Source organism: Gorilla gorilla, chromosome 1 (assembly GCF_029281585.2).
Source record: "Gorilla gorilla gorilla isolate KB3781 chromosome 1, NHGRI_mGorGor1-v2.1_pri, whole genome shotgun sequence".
Lineage (NCBI taxonomy): Eukaryota > Metazoa > Chordata > Mammalia > Primates > Hominidae > Gorilla > Gorilla gorilla.
The window spans coordinates 77,054,233-77,070,720 of record NC_073224.2 but is presented as its reverse complement, the minus strand read 5'-3'; the positions used below and the strand labels follow the sequence as shown (position 1 = coordinate 77,070,720).

Sequence of the window (16,488 nt, the reverse complement as noted above, 5' to 3'; positions counted from 1 at the left end):
AGTTGGTATCATAGAAGTGGAGAGGAAGGGAAGGGGAATGGGGAGAGGGGATGACCAAAGGCTGGTTAGCAGATACAAAAGTACAGCTAAATAGAAGGCATAAATTCTAGTGCTCTGTAGCACTTTAGGGTGAGAATTAATTGTATATTTTCAAATAGCTAGAAGAGTGGATTTTGAATGTTCCCAACACAAAGAAATGATAAATGTGTGAGGTGATGTATTTGCTAATTACCCTGATTTGATCATTGCACATTATATACTTGTATCAAAGTATCACATTGTACTCCATGAATATGTACAATTATTACATGTAAATTTAAAATAATAATAAAAGCAAAAAGATCATAAAAATATGTAGTTTTTTATATCAATTATACCTCAATAAAGCTGTGTTTAAAAAATCTAAAAACCAAGAATTTAGCAATATGTGAAAAGATTTATACACTTTGACCAAGTAGGCTTTATTCCAGGAATGCAAGGCTGGTTCAACTTTCAAAAATCAATGCAATCCACCATATTAAAAGGCTAAAAAAAGAAAAAATCACATGACTATACAAACTAATGTAAAAGCATTTGACAAAATTCAACACCCATTTATGACAAAATTCTCAGAAAAATACAAATAGAAGGCAAATTAGATACCTATAGCTAATCTATAATTAATCATGAAAGACTGAATGATTTCTCCCTAATTTATATCAAAATATCAATGAGAATTTTTGTATTAATAGATATAGAGGAGATTATTCTAATATTTAAACAGAAAGGCAAAGGAACTAGAAGAGCTAAAACAATTTTGAATAGAAAGAATAAAGTGGGCAGAATCAGACTACCCAGTTTCAAGATTTATTATATAGTTTCAGTAATCAAGACTGTATGGTATTGGTGGAGGGATAGACACATAGATCAATGGAATGGAACAGAGAATCCAAAAATAGACCCACACAAATATGCCCAGCTGATTCTTGACAAAGGTGCTAAAGCAATTAAATGGTTAAAAAATGATGCCAGAGCAACTGGACCTTATTAGGCAAGAAGAAGAAGGAGAAGAAGGAGAAGGAGAAGGAGAAGGAGCTGCTCAACCTAGCCCTCACATCTTATACAAAAATTAACTTATGATGGATTACGAACAGAATGTGAAACAGAAAAAAAAAAAATTGGAGAAAACCTTTGGGGTTTAGGGCTAGCCAGAAAGTTCTTAGTCTTGACACCAACAACATGCTCCATAATAGAAAAAATAGTAAAATTAGACGTTATCAAAATTTAAAAATTTCTCTACAAAGTGCATGTAAAGAGGATGAAAAGACTGGGGGAAAATATTTGCAAGCCACAGATCTGAAAAAGGACCAGGATCTAGACCAAGGTTGTCCAATTCATGGCCCACTGGCCACAAGCCTCCCAGGATGGTTTTGAATGCGGCCCAACACAAATTTTTAAACTTTCTTAAAACATTATGAGAATTGTTTTGTGATTTTTTTTTAGCTCATCAGCTGTTGTTAGTGTTTCTTATTTTATATTTTATATGTGGCCCAAGGCAATTCTTCTTCTTCCAATGTGGCCCAGAGAAGCCAAAAGACTGGACACCCCTTATCTAGACTATATAGAGAACTCTGAAAATTCAACAATCAAAAAAACAAAACAATCCAATTAGCAAATGACCAAAAGACGTAAACAGAGATTTCACCAAAGATAGCTTATAGGTGGAAATAAGGATGGCAAGTAAGCACGAGCACCTGAAGACATCTGACATCAGTAGCCACTAGAGGAATGGAATTTAAAATCACAATGACACATCATTATACATGTATAAGAACGGGTGAAAGTTTTAAAATATTGACAACACCAAATCCTGCCAAGGATGTGGAGAAGCTGGATCATTCATATGTTCCTTGTTGGGATGTAAAATGGTACAATTGCTCTAGAAAACAGGCTGGCAGTCTCTTTAACAACTAAGCATGTGACTACCATACGATCTAGCAATAGTTGCCCTGGGCATTTACCTTACAAACTAGAAATAGTTCTCCTGGGCATTTATTCCAGAGATATGAAAATGTATGCTCACTTGTAAACCTGTATACAAATGTTTGTGGCAACTTTATTTGGTTTTTGTTGTTGTTGTTGTTGTTGAGACGTCTTGCTTTGTTCTCCCAAGCTGAAGTGCGGTGGTTCAATCCTAGCTTACTGCAGCCTCCAACTCCTGGGTTCAAGGGATCCTCCCCCTTTAGCCTCTTGTGTAGCTGGGACTTCAGGTGTGTGCAGCCACACCCAGCTAATTTTTCATTTTTTTTATGTAGAGACAGGGTCTCACTATGTTGCCTAGCCAGTCTGGAACTACTGGGCTCAAGCAATCCTCCCACCTCAGCCAACTTAATTTGTAATACCCCTAAAACTGGGGAAAAAACCCTAAATGTCCTTCATTAAGTGAATGGTTAAACAAGCTGGTGGTACATGCATACCATGAAATACTACTAAGAAAAAGGAACAAAATACTGATACAACAACCTGCAACTCAGGTTGCTGAGTGGGAAAAAATTCAAAAGGTTACATATATTGATACGAAAGGATACAAATGATTTCATTCAAATAACATTCTTGAAATCACAAAATGTACCATTTTACATTTTGGAAATGGGAAACAGGTAAGTGGTTTCAAGAGATTAGAGATGGGGAAGGGTGCACAGGGGAAACAGGTGTGGCTACGAAAGGGCAATATGAGGGATCTTGCGGTGGTGGAAGTGTTCTGTATCTTGACTGTGTCAGTGTCAATATCCTAATTATTATATTTTACTATAGTTTTTGCAAGATATTACCAATGAGGGAAACTGGGTGAAGGGTACTTGCAATCTCTCTGTATTATTTCTTACAATTGCCTGCAAATGTACAATTATCTCAAAATGAAAGTTCTGATTTAAAAAGCGACTCTTGATCAAAAGATACCATTAAATGAGTAGAAGATACTTGCAGTCTCTAACTGACCAAGGCATGGTAGCAGCTAGACTTTATAAACAGCTTTTATGAATCAATAAGAAAAAGTCAGCTCAAAAAAATGGGCAAACGTTTGAACAGGCACTCAGAAAACAGAAAATTCAAGTAGCCTATAAACATATGTAGAAGTGCCCAATTTCACTGGTAATTACAGATATGAAACGAAGATCACAGTGAGACACCATTACATCTCCGCCAGACTGGGAAAAAATAAGAAGTCTAATAATATTATATTTTGGCAAGGATGCGGAGCAATGGCAATTACCGTACATCTCTGATGGGAGTCTAAATTTTGTGGCCACTTTGGAAAACAATTTGGCATGATCTAATAAAACTAAATATATGCATACCCTATAGTCCAGTAATTTCACCCCAAGGTATACATCCTAAAGATTGCACTTGCATACCAGGAGATATATACAAAAATGTCATTAGCAATAGCATTTGTAATAGCCCCAATGGGAAAAACCCAAATGTCTAAAGTGCCAGAATGGACAAAGAAATTGTGATATGTCCATACAAGGGAATATTAAGTAGAAATGAAAATGAATGAACTACAACTACATGCCACAAAAGTAGATGACTCTTAAACCAAATGGAAGAAGAGGCCAGACACACACAAAAATATGCATGCAATATTATTCAATTTATAGAAAGTTCAAAACCAAGCAAAACTAAACTGTCGTGGTTAGGGATACATTACAAATTGGTAGAAACTATAAAGATACATAAGGAAGTAATTACCATAAAGTCAGGATAGTTGCTTTAGGGGGAAGGGAAGGACTTGTGGAAGGGAATTGGTGGAGCAGGGGAACCTCTGGGGTGGTAGCAATGACCTGGGTGGTGTTTGGTTTATGATTCATTAGGCTATGAAGGTACGTTGTTTTCACTTTTCTGTGTTACAGTTTATAACAAAATCACACGCCCTCTTCATATTTCATTGTTTTGCCTTTGAGATGACGAAGAATGTAAGCACGAGCCTTAACTGTGCTGAGAAAAGACGGCACATGAAAATCTGAGCTCAAAATGTAAAACCTGTGAGTAGAGTTAGAGTAAAAAGTGGAGTGTGCTGCAACAACAGTAGACTTGCTGGAATGATGAGGTGGTGGCTTGCCTTGGGATTTTTGTTTTTTAATAGTGTATTAGGAATAATAAGGTTGCTCCAGGTGCTAAATTTCTTACTCCCCTTCTTTAGAAGTTGGACCTAGGCTGAGGGTCCACAGTTTTAAAATGTTTTGGAGTTTTCTGTTTTTGTTTTTCAAATTGATTCCCTGATCACCTTTGCCTTGAATCCCCCGAACTAACCTGCCTAAGAAGAGAGGAAAACTGTTGATGTAGTGGGAACGCTCCCTCCTCGAGCATTAACCGGGTTGACCCCACCCCTCTGTCCTCGCTGTCTTCAGTCCAATCAAGATCGGAAAGCAGGATCAAGAGAAAGATGATCAGACCGGAACAGGTAAACGTTCCATATAGAGATGCTTCGGAAGTGCAGAGAAGTGACAGCTTATCCCCTCTCAGGCCGTCATGTTCTCTCAGCAGACCCTCTGAATTACTGATGTCAGAACTTATTGGCTGGGCTACAGCACATAAGCAACTCGTAGAGTTTTAAGACATTAAAAGAAGGTGATTTCAGACAAGAAATCTAGCGCACCATTCAGGTTTCTCCTCGTGTCGAGGCATTGCTTCTCTCCCTTCCTGCCTCTTCCTGCCAGACTTCACCGTCACAGCTCTAATCACACCCTGACTGATCTGATCCCGCCCTGCCACGAGGCCCGGGTACCCCTCAGCTGCGGGGACATCCAGGTGTCCCTGGATTTCCAGGGCACAGTGCGGGCCGGAAATAGGAACACAGAGGAGCCCTTCGGGAGGCTCTCGAGGCAGTCTCTTTCCAGTGGATAGCGACACACCCTGGTCCCTAAGATTCTCATGCTCTCCGAATTTTCCGTCCTGGACCCGATCTGTAGGGCGCAAAGTCCCCTGTACTGAGGCGTTCCCAGGGCGCCCGCCTCCCGAGTTTACATTTCTTAGGCAAAAAGGCAGCGGAGCTAAGCAGGGGTGTTTGGAAGGCGCCCGTTGCGCTGTTTCACTACGTGGCTTCACTTGGCCCGCGTGCATCAGCCTCTCTGGCGGGGGATTCTCCCCGGACTCCGGCCAGCGCCAATCAGGTCGCGCGGTACCTGCCCCCAGCCCTGGCCACCTGGAGGGGCGATGAGGCTCCACGTCCGGAGCAGGGCAGTCCTCGGAGCGCCGGGGAGGCCGCGGAGCCTCACGTGTGCCGCCCCAGCCGCGGGCGCCCGGAAGGACGCGCTGCGACCCCGTGGGAGCCGAACGCGGGAGTCGCTACCGGAGCGGAGCTGCTCAGCCGCGGTAACGGGTCGGGGCCTCATCGTGCAGGGGAGCGAGCGGAGGGGCGGGGCGGGGCGCGGGCGGGCTGAGGAGCCGCGGGGCTCGGGCTCCGCGCGGGGATGTGTCTGGCCACCGCGTACTTTCGAGGGCGCCTCAACACCCGGGTAAGCGCGCCCCGGCTGCCTCCCTCTGCCCACCGCGCCGCCTTCAGCGTAGCAGTTCCCGACTGGGTCTGGGTCTGCGCCCTGGCTCTCCCTCTCCGCGCCAGGGGCCTCTCGCACCGAGGGGCGCGGCGACTCGGGGGCATCTCCGGCCTCGTGGCCAGACCGCGGGTGGCGGTGCTCGCGCCTCGGGGCCGGACTTGCGGGGTCCCTGCCCCCGGGCCGTGCCGAAGGCGCTCTACTCAGCGTGTCTGCAGCGACCCGCTTCTCTGCGCTTTCAGCCGGGCCGGACCTCACGCGGACGCCGCTGCTGCTGCTGCTCCTCGCGCCCGCCGCCACCCGGGGAGCATGAGGCCGGGGCAGGGGACCCGGGTAGGGTGGGGGCCGACCGGCGGGGTCTGCTGGGCCAATGCGCCGCCGTCGGTCTGTGAGTCCGGATTCGTGCCGGCAACTGTGGGCAGCCTTGAGACCGAGGCTCGGTTTGCTGGTGATTTTTCCGAAGTTTTACAAAATAAAGAGGGCGAAGTGCCTTCGCGGCGCGACGTGGGCATGCAGGCGGCAGGGCCTGTGGGAGCCGGCGTCTCGGCCAGCGAGTCTGGGGCCAGGACAGCGGGGGTGGGACGGAGAAGCCGGACGTGCCCATGGGGCCGCGGTGTCCTTGCTCCCGAGGCCCCAGAGCGGGCGACCGCACTCCGATTCCAGAGGGCCCTGCGCGCTCAAGGCGCCGGCCACACGGAAGCCTCCGCCCCGCGGCCCAGAGGAGGGCCTGGCCAAGCAGAGAGCAGAGCGGGCAAGCAGAAGGCAGTGTGGGGACGAGGCCCGCATTGGGCTGCTGGGACCCCGCCACCCGGCCTGGCCTGGGTGGGGCGGGTAGAGGCCGAGAGCCGCGCGCCGGGGCCCTGGGTGGGTGGCATCCTGGTTCTCTGCGGCTCCGAAGGCCGCGAGGGACGGCAGGGGTGCAGATCTGTTCCCTCGGTCAGCGCCCTTTGGCCGACACACACCAGCCGTGTTTTCCTGTCACACTGGGGGTTCCTTTCCTCTGAGTGGAACTGTGGGGCCCTGGAAGTTTGCTAGTCCTGGCAAGTTTGACGTGACGGGGACGCAGTCATCCAACCTGCAGGCGGAGGCCCGCAGGCACTTTCTCCTGTCATTTCGCCCACCTGGGCCCTCCCCCAGGGCGCCCAGGGGGGGCCCCATGCTGAGATTCTGAGGGGGCCGCAGCGTGGCTGGCAGGGCCGACGTCTGCGCAGTTGCGTCTGTGTCCTGCTTGGTCCTCTAGCAGCTGAGCCAGACACATGTTTTATGTCGTGTGGGAGACAAACAATGACTGCGGACTTCAATCCCGCATGTTCGCTTTGCCTAAGATTCGCTGGAGTCTGTGTCCTGAGGGGAAAGGCAGCTTTCCTTCTGCCCTAATGAAATACTTGCATGTAACAGACGTTCAGACCCTGAAAGAGGTGGACCCAGGGGAAGGAACAGTAAAGGTACATGCTCTGAAAACAGATTTTCTTAGCCTTCTCTAGGGAGGTTTCAGCTCCCATGCCTAAGAGCATCTAAACCAGCAGGTACAGACAGGGTCATGCTGGCGTCCAGAGGGGAAGTAATGTGTGGCTCTCGGAGGGTCCTGCTGGGGCATCAGGCAGATCGGCAGCGGCCCTGCCAGGGCTAGAGATCTGCATTCAGTGACCTCATCAGGCATACTGTTCTGGAAAGGCAAGGTGAGATGGGCTCGTGCAGATGAGAGCAGGTCCCCCTGTTTGGCCCAAGAATCTCTGTTTTTTCTCTAGCTTGCCGTCTGTAACTGGAAATGACCCCGGCTTAGTTCAGGGAGTGCTTCAGCCTGAGTGCAAATATCAGCTGGTAACAGGGGAGCCTGGCCCCAGCACAGTCCAGTCCTCACCCAGAGGCCCACGCTGGGATTTTCCTGATCTGCAAACTTTAGAAGGCTGAGGTGGATGAGAGGAGAAGTTGGGAATCTTCTGGGTGGCCACTTAACAAAAAAGTCATTTGACTCTGGTAGGGCCATTCCAGGGTCTGTCCATTGTGAAAAGTGCCCTGGGGTTTAGAATCTGGCCTGGTGATTATTAACATTAATGAAAGTTGCTACCATTTATTAAGTACCTGCTATGTGCCAGACACAAGGTTTTGCAAAATTACTATTATTTCCCCATTTTTCGTGTGATGAAACTGAGTTTGGGGGTAGGGTAAACGATTTGCCAAGATCATAAATCTAGTTAATGGCAGAGCAGAGCTTGAAGCCCAGGTCTCTCTGGTTCCAAAGTCACTACTCCGTCCTCGGGGCCACTTTCTTCCAATTAAGAACAGACACACATGTGGTAGCTGGAAATCCAGAATTGTCGTGAATAAAGACTCTTACTTGTAGATCCAAGAGATATTTATAACCCCATTAGACTCTAGACTTCAGAAAGTGCTGGCCTGGTAAACAGTATGTTCTTCCTTCTCTCTGTCACTCAAGGGTTTAACTCCTACACAAAGGACTAATTTCTTATTAAGTACAAATCTTTCAACTAGCAAACATCAAAGAGATAAACCGTTGATGAGGTTGTAGAAAAACAGGTACTTTCATATATTGCTGGTGGGAGAGTAAATTGGTACAACTTTGGAGGGCATTTTTGGAAACACTTGTCAAAATTATAAATGCCCATGCCATCTGACCTAGTGATTCCATTTTTAGGAATTGAACTTGCTGTTAAACTTGCATATGGGCACAAAGATATATGTATGTTATAGCACTGTTCGAACTGTGAAAGAACAACTTACGTGCTTATCAAAGGGGGACTTGTTAAGTGTCTTATGGTACTTCCAGAGAATCAAATAGCGTCCCATTCATTCATGGAAAAAAGAATTAGTAAGTTTACTATATAACTGATATGGAATGATTTCCAAGATATATGGCTAAGTGGAAAAAACAACATGCCTGGAGTGTTTATAATATGCTGCTGCTCGTGTTATACAAGAGGAAGGAGAGTCTTAGGGTATTTGCTTGTCTGTGTATAACTATAGACACAAAACCTAATCATACCTGTTGCCTCCAGGAAAAGTGGCCTGTAAACCCTTTTGTACCTTTTGAATTCTGAACCATGGGAATACGTTAACTATTTTAAAATTCTCTTTATCCGTCCTGTGCCTGATATGTTCCCTCAAACACTTCTCCAGCTTAACAGTGTGGGGTGACATACCCACCCCCTTTCGGTTGCTTGAGAGGTTCCCTTTGGATTAAAAACCAAAGGGCTGTGAGACTGCACAGTGCCCATAGTATCTGGGCCATCCAGTATTCCTTTGAAATATGCAGAGTTGTACTTGGAAAGCTGGGGAGAGGTGTCTTTGGACAGCAGGCTCTCTGAGCTGGGTAGGCAAGTTATGATCATCCAGCCTTGAAAACAATCTGCAGAAATAGAAACCACCCCTTTCTCTATTGCCCTAATGTTCCCTTGTACAGGATAAAGTGTCAGCGACTGGATAGGATTGGGTAAAGGAGCAAGAGGAACACTGTGACTGGACATCAGAAAGGGCAAAAGGTATGTAGGAGGGCTATTTCTGGTGTTGCATTTGGACCTCAAAAAGGTGAAGAGAGAGATGCTTGAAAAAAAAAAAAAAAGGTTTGACATTATCCTAGAGTCTAGGGCTGTATAGCCCCAGAGAAAGAAGGAAGATTATTGGCGCAGTTGTCACTGCATCAATCAGTGTGTCCTACATGCCCCTTTGAGCATTTCTTATCAGCACAGATGCCCGGCTCAGTTCCCCCTACTTCCAAGCACCCATTTTTGCTGATCCCTCAGCCTGGAAGCCGATGGATACACAAAGGGGATAGGGGAGATATTAGGTACTGCCTTTCTTTTGGGGGTGGGTGATGGGACAGGCTGTTGAATAGCAGAAACAATGGAAGAAGGACTTGCTTCCAGCCACAAAAGATGGGTCCTCCAACACCATTAGGTGGAAAGCCTTCATTGAGAGCTTTCTATGTTTCAGTCACTCTGCTAAGCCTACACTATTTCATTGAATCTCTTTATCTCGGGTATATGTGAGAGCCCAGGCTCTTTGGTATCAAGCAGCATGTCTTTCTGCTCTCCCTTCACTGACTTTTCCATTCTCTACGCAGTAAGCTGCAGCACAGGCGCAACTGCATCACATGGGTGCTTACAGACCTGGTTTTGGGTTATAACAGTATGTGGCTGAGCATTGCATGCTTTGATGGATCAGTTGAAATTTCTGCAGTATGGATAGATTTGTACAAGGCACAGTTCAGAAACAAAGCAGTCAGTGTTCTGGGTTTGGATTTCCATTTCTCTTATTTCTGTTTCTGTGTGTGCATTAGGGCTGGGGCTGAGTAGACTGTGCATGTGATGTTCCTAGGGAAAGGGGGAGGAGGGGGAGGGGGAGGGGGAGGAGGAAGAGGACTAGGAGGAGGGCGGCTTGTCATTGCTTTGGTCCAGACACCAGTGGTGTGGAAGGCTGTGAAGATGAGCTTGTGAGGCCCTGTGTCTGCACCCAAGGAGAAAGGTCAGCAAGGTGGCCACTAAGCCCCAAGTCTGTGCTGGGAGTCTGTCTGTTGTTTGGAAAAAACAGCCTGAGAACTGAGAGCCTCTCTCCTTGCAAACCTCCTCCCTCTCATTAGCCAGGGCTCACCTCTGACTCCGTTTCCACTTCAAAAGGAAACAGCTCTAATTTTCCCCAAATAAATTCTGGAACGCACAAGGCAGCTGCTTTTTCTTGTGCTGCTGTTGCCCACAGTGGTGGGAGCAAGAAGCTGGGTTGGGCTCTCAGGTAGGGCTGCCAGAACCCAGCAAGGAGAGGTAAAGTCAGGGAGCCCTATTAGTTTTTTTAAAAAATCACCTTAGGCCAAAAATAAAGATGTTTACATAGTATACAAGTAGTGGAGGACCAGTTTAACCACATCGAATTCAGAAAATGTCTGTTGTCAAAGCCCTGAGAACACAGAAGAATGAGCAAGGCATGGCCCCCAGGTTCAGGTTGCCCATGGGCAGTGCGGGAGAGGAACATTCACATCACCAGCAGGACTCTGCAGACTAAAGAAGCAAACACTAAGTAGAGGAGCAAGTGACATGCTGTCAGGTGCACAGGGCTAAAGTGAAGCAGAGACTGGCCCAAGGAACTCTGATAAATTATTAAGTCCGTCTTGGAGAAGGTGATTTTTGAACTGGGCCTTGAAGGTAAAGTAGTGATTTTGATACATAAGCTCAGGAGAAAGGGTGGAACTCAGACAACAGGTTGGGCAAAGACACAGGGTTACAGTAGAATACAGAGTGTTTTAAAAAGCCTTAGTAATTCGTCATTTACCTAACTTCTGCCACAGACATAATACGTGTCATTTTTAATTACTTGTAACATGAAACGTTTATATCCCCATAAAATAGTCAACTATGATTTTTCACGTATGTGGTAAAATCAACAGGTATTGACAACAGGCATGTGAAATCAACATTTCTGTTGTATTTGAATATCCAGCTACTGTGTCACTATGACTATTTCAGTGGGAAGGTAGCAGAACACTGGAGTAAGAGTGCTGGTGATGAGGATTCGAGTTCTGCCTCAGCATTTTATTTGTTTGTTTATTCTCTCATTCATCTACTCTTGCATTCCAAAAACATGATCTTTGCGCCTGGACCAAGTGGAGGGCTGATGATGGAGAGAGAGAAAAAAGGAAAAGCATGGTCTCTATACTCTCCAGGGACTCACAGTACATGGAAGAGATCACAGAAGAAGGTGGTAACCATCATAAAAGCAGGGATAAGGGGCTGTGGGAAAACCTACTGTGTGCTCAATAAATAATGGTGGCTATAATGAATAAACAGCATGATAAGCAGTAGCAGACACCAACAAGAAGACAAATCAGAGGACTAAAAAATATTTCTCTGGATTTGGCCAGTGGGTCTCAAAAACTTGTTTATGTCATAAAACCCATGGAAACTGTGGGGCTCTTTGGAGAATACCATGAATTATTCATATATTAAAATAACTAAAAATAGGCCAGGCGCAGTGGCCTACGCCTATAATCCCAGCACTTTGGGAGGCCAAGGCAGGCAGATTGCTTGAGGTCAGGAGTTCGAGACCAGTTTGGCCAACATGGTGAAACTGAAACCCCACCTCTACTAAATATACAAAAAAATTAGCCAGGCATGGTGGCATGTGCCTGTAATCCCAGCTACTTGGGAGGCTGAGGCAGGAGAATCGCTTGAACCTGGGAGGTGGAGGTTGCAGTGAGCCGAGATCATGCCACTGCGCTCCAGCCTGGGCAACAGAGTGAGACTCTGTCAAAAATAAATAAATAAAAATAACTGAAAATATAATTTTGAGTTAAATCAAAGAGCACAGGTGCCAAGTGTTAAGAAAACTTTATGAAACAAAAGCTTTACATTGAGAATATTCTATCAGCTTATTTATTGTCTATGAATTGGGGAAAGACTACCAGGATTCTGTTTTAATGCAGGAAACCCTCAATCCAGCTGGTAGAACACCAGGGCTCCACAGAAGCGCAGTTTTGGCAGTCAGAAGGTTGTTGATGACTTATCAAGGACAATATCAGTAGAGTAGTGAGGCCAGAAGCTAGAGGGGGCTGGGGCTGAAAAGTGAGGATTGCATTGTCAAGATGTCAGCAAGTGTTTTCTGAATGTCACTGGAGATACAATGTTGGAGGCAGGGGGATAGGAGGAGACAGTCAAAACCCTACCCTCATGAAGCTTGAAGTCATTCAGGGGAAACAAATTTGTCACAAAACAAATATAAAGTAACACTGTGATAAAAGCTATAAAGTGGAGGTGCATGGTATTATAAGAGTGTTTATTAGAAGGCCTGGGGCTATTCAGGAAGGAGCTGGAAGTCATCCTGGGGAAGTGATGATTGAGCTAAAACCTGAAGAAAGAGTAGGAGCTAAGGAGGTGAGGTGACTTTGGGAGATGGCAGAGGATATTCCTGGAATGGGCAGAGACCATGGCTAGAAAGAATATGGCATTTTGAGGCCAGTAGAATTAGGGTTCAGAGAATGAGAGGGGAAATCATACAACATGAGCGGAAGAGGTAGGAAAGGGTTAAACATACCTCATCTTATCAGCCACATTAAGGATTTTGAGGTTGATTCTAAAGCAAGGGGTAGTCACTGAAGTACTTGAGCAGTAGGATGACAGATTTTCTATTTCAAAAAGGTCACTTTGGCTGTATAATTGAACAGTTTATTTGAGGTGGTCATGAGAAGATCCAGGGAAACCTGTTAGCAGACTCCTGATGTAGTCCAGGCAAAAAGTGACAGTTGTTTAGACTGGAAAGTTTGTAGTGGTGGTGGAGAGACATAGATGTGAGAAATTCGAGATGGTAAAATGGAGAGGAAGTGATGGTTTGGATGTGAGAGTTGGGAGAGAAGGGTGTGGAGGATGAGTTCCAGACTTCCAGCTTTGTACCAGTGGATGGTGATGCCATTTCCTGAGACAGGAAACAGTGGTAAAGAACCAGGCTTTGGGGCAAACATTGTGAGTGAGTCTCAGCCAGGAGACTTTGAACCATCTGAGTGGATGGGTCAAGAGAACAGGTGGATATACAGGCAGGAGTTCAGAGGAGAGGTCCAGGTAGGAGCTATGCCTCTGTTAGTCATCAACATCTAGGGGTAATTGAAACCATGGCATGGATGAGAGTGCCTAGGGAGAGAGGGTGGGCTTAGAAGAGAAGGCTTGGAATTAAACCTCAAGTAGAAGAGGGTGGTCCTGAAAAGGAGACAGAGAAGGATGAACCAGAGAGATCAGAGAAAAACCAAGAGGGAGAAATGTCATGAAAGCCAAGAGCAGAGCATTTCCTGAAGACGAAAAGAGAAAGCATAGGTGCTGCTGAGGAGTGAATTAAGATGAGGACCTAAAAAGGTCCATTGGCCTTAGGAAAAGAGATCATAGGTGGTTTAAGCAAGAGGTCAGTGACGTGGAGGGCAAAAGCCAGATGTAATTGGTGGAGGAGAAAATGGAAGGTGAGAAATGGAGGCTGCATGTATAAATAAGTCTTTCCAGAGGTTTGCTGTGAAAGTCAGGGAGAAAGAGGGTGATTTTGTTCTGTTTTAACGACAGAATTGAGGACCTGTAAAAGCCAGTGTATTCTCTAGCAAGCAGACTCAAAAAAGAAGGAAAAGAAAAAAAAGCCAGTGTGGAGAACATAGCTACATCATACTCAATGATGAAAAACTGAAAGCTTTTCCTCTAAGATCAAGAACAAGGCCTGGAAGAAATTAAAGAAGACATAAACAAATGGAAAGACATCCTGTGTTCATAGATTGGAAGATTTAGTATTTTTATAATGTCCATACTATCCAAAGTGATTGGCAGATACAATGCAATCCCTATCAAAATCCCAATAGCATTTTTCATAGAAATAAAAAGCCCTAAAATTCATATGGAACTACAAAAGACCCCAAATAGCCAAAATCTTGAAAAAGAAGGAAAAGCTAGAGGCATCATACTGCCTGATTTCAAACTATATTATAAAACTACAGTAATTAAAACAGTATGGTACTGGTATAAAGACACATATAGATTAATGGAACAGAATAGAGAGTTCACAAATAAATCCACATATGATACAGTCAACTGATCTTTGACAAGAGTGCCAAGAATACGCAAAGTGGAAAGGATAGTCTCTTCAACAAATAGTGTTAGCAAAACTGGATATCCCCATACAAAAGAATAAAATTGGGCCCCAATCTTACATCATACACAAAAAATCAATTCAAAATGGATTAAAAACTTGAACATAAGAACTGAAACTGTAAAACTTTCAGAAGGAAACATAGGGGAAAGCTTCATGACATTAGTCTTGGTAATGATTTCATGGATATGAAAATCACAGGCCACAAAAGCAAAAATGGACATGTGGGATTACAACAACCATAAAAGCTTTTGTACAGCCAGAAAAAAAAAATCAATAGAGTGAAAAAGCAGCCTATGGGATGGGAGGAAATATTTGCAAACTGTACATCTGATCAGGGGTTAATTTCCAAAATATATAAGGAAGTCATAAAATTCAATAGCAAAACACAAGCCATTTTTAAAATGGGCTAAAGACTTTGACAGATATTTCTTCAAAGAAGATATACAAATGGACAACAGCATATGAAAAGATGCCCCAAATCACTAATTTTCAGAGAAATGTAAATCAAAACCACAATGAGATATTATCTTACACCTGTTGGGATGGCAATTATCAAAGTATAAAGCAATAAGAGTTGGTGAAGATGTGGAGAAACTGAAACTCTTGTGCACTGTTTGTGGGGGGGATGTAAAATGGTGCAGCCACTGTGGACAGCAATATGGAGGTTTCTCAAAAAATTAAAAATAGAACTACCATATGATCCATCAATCTCACTACTGGGTATTTATCCAAAAGAATTGAAATAAGAATCTTGAAAATATATTAGTACTCCCATATTTCTTGCAGCATTATCCACAATAGCCAAGATATGGAAACAACCATATCCACTCTATGTATACACCACATTTAAAAAAAATCCATGCATAATGGATTTAATGTGGTGTATACATAAAGAGGAACATTATTCAGCCTTTAAAAAGAAGGAATTCCTGCTATTTGCAACACAGATGAACCTTGAAGACATTATACTAAGTAAAATAAGCCAGCCACAGAAAGACAAATACTGTATCATTCCACTTACCTGAGGCATCTAAAATAGTCACCACAGAAACAGAGAGTAGACTGGTGATTGCCCAGGGCTAGGGAGAATGGGGAGTTGGTAATCAATGGGTATAAAATTTCAGTTATGTGAGGGATCTGCTGTACAACATTGTGTTTATGGATAATACTGTATTGTGCACTTCAAAATCTGTTAAGAGGGTAGATCTCATGTTAAGTATTCTTACCATAATTTTTTGAAAAGCCAATGGAAAGGGCACAGTTTAATGGAAATGTTATTATAGATGAAAGGAAGGTTAATTCATAGTGTAAGTTTCCTGAGAAAATGGGTGGACAGCATCAAACTGCAGTGGAGGGACTGGTCTTAGGAGAAAGAGGGACCACTCTCCTGGGGTAACTGGAGAGAAGGATAGGATAAGGGCAGATGTCAATAGGTGTGTATGTGGTGGTGGGAAGGCAAGAATGTTACCATCTGACGAAAAGAAGGAAGTTGAAATGTAAATAGAAGGCGAGGCAGGATGGAGGAAGAAGTTTATTTTAGAGTGCGTGTGATGAGCACTAGGAGAAAGACTCGGTGAAGAGAGAAAGGGTGAGGACAGTAGAGAAAGATGATAATATTGGAGCACTTATTAACTGTGTGATATTGAGCCCATTTTCTTACCTAAAAAATAGGAATAACCATGATACCTACCCCACAAAGTTGTAGATGGTACATAGAAAGTGATTAACAAAGGTATGCTGTTGTTTTAACTTTTATCTTCACTGTCAGTGGCTAGCACAGTGCTGACCACATGATTGATGTTAATATAAAATATTCACCAATTCTCCCAGGCGGGTGATACCTCAGAAGCGGAAGGACATCTCTGTATCTATCACTTGTCTTACCTCCCATCTCTGAAGCACCAGTCTCTTTTTTTTTCTAAGCACTCGGAGGCCTTTCCACAACTCAGTGCTGAAGGATTTGTATGTGGTGCTAAGCCAGGGTAGATTCTGTTAGGGGATTTAATCATACAGGCAGGGCACTAAGCCAGGGAAAAGGGAGAAGAGGTTTAAGTAATTTAAGAGCTCAATCTCTTCTGACCTTGCTTATATACAGAAGACTTTGGAACTCATTCCTCCAATCCTTTCATAATGTCTACAGAAGCCAGCTTTGCACCAGGCCTGCACCCGGGACTGAGACACACAGATGAAGAGGAATGGTTCCAGCCCTCATGATATTAATCTGATAAGATAAATGTTGCAATGGCTGCATCAGAAAGTGCTGGAAGTGCAGGAGAAAGCGCATAACTGCCCAGACCAAGCAGGGAAGGCTCCTCAGAGAAGCTAGTATTTGAGC

At 44.5% G+C, this 16,488-nt stretch overlaps 1 protein-coding gene across 1 annotated transcript in view; it reads left to right on the top strand.

Moving 5' to 3' along the window:
- The first annotated feature begins 5,161 nt into the window (after positions 1-5,161).
- Positions 5,162-16,488, top strand: part of LOC101142070 (protein FAM163A) — a 72,951-nt gene continuing 61,624 nt past the window's right edge. The window contains exon 1 of the mRNA XM_004027986.5: positions 5,162-5,352. The gene's annotated coding sequence lies outside the window, so the exon portion shown is untranslated. The remainder of the gene's footprint in view (positions 5,353-16,488) is intronic.